We start from the raw sequence: 1,034 nt of genomic DNA on the forward strand, positions 1-1,034 counted from the left end.
CGCGTAGCGAACTATGCATGACTATGCGTTCCTGCGGCATTGGTGCTCTGTTGGCGATACCGGCTGCGGTTGTAGCGGCATGAGGTCACCAGCTGGTTTTTATCAGCTGATCCTCTCCGCCCGGGGTAGGCATAGTAACAAACAAAGGAAAATGTAAAAAAAAAAAAATAAAAATTGCATAGAATTCGGTTGGTTTTTGTTAATTTCATGTAAACCTTTTAAAATAATCCCTTCAACAAGTCACATGACGCATAAAAGAAAAATGGTGCTACAATTACAAGGCCAGCGGACAGCTGCGAACGAGCGGCTGAGGTTGAAGGCGAAATACATCAAAAGACAAACAGTCCCAGCTCCAGAAGAGTTTACTTGTTAACGAGCTTAAGTGCTGTATTGCTAATAGCTAGTCGTCTTTGAGCTGACATTACCTGCGTCAAAGACGCATTACGAAACTGTCAGTTAAAATAGGGGGTAAGGGGGTACAAAGTTCTTCGCGTTATGCCGTTTTGCTGCATGAATCTAACACACCTGCCCAGCTCACGCAGGCAGCATCAGGCCCCCGCTACTGATGCACGAGTATAAACCGGGCGCGTGGGTGGTAGCACTCCTGTTATGTTTAAAGACGGCTCGGAAAAGCCGCTTAACGGATTAAACAGTTAAATGCTGAGGAAACGGCGACAGAGTACACGGTACGGAAGCCTTTGCTGTATTCAATTCATAAGGAATAACGGGAAGATTACATAGAAAGCGCTTTTCACGAACATGGAATTACAAAGCCCAGAATGAGGAAAAACCTTACCAAACACAAAACCACTCGACCAAAATTCGGACTTTGTCATATAATACTCTGAATGTCAGCGCGAGAACTGTAAAGCGACTTCTTAAACAGTTGGGAGTAGAAACATGGTGCTCCTTCCCTGTATGTTACTATTTGGATAATAGTGACAGAAAATCTCCGTTGCTGGCAAGTGGGTCGTTTCCCGTTAAGAGCAGTGGCGGAGCTAGTCTTTAAGGGTTGGGGGTGCCGGGGGGGGGGG

The sequence above is a fragment of the Poecilia latipinna genome, unplaced genomic scaffold, assembly GCF_001443285.1.
Source record: "Poecilia latipinna isolate Pla-1442-1.1 unplaced genomic scaffold, P_latipinna-1.0 Scaffold802, whole genome shotgun sequence".
Classification (NCBI taxonomy): Eukaryota; Metazoa; Chordata; class Actinopteri; order Cyprinodontiformes; family Poeciliidae; genus Poecilia; species Poecilia latipinna.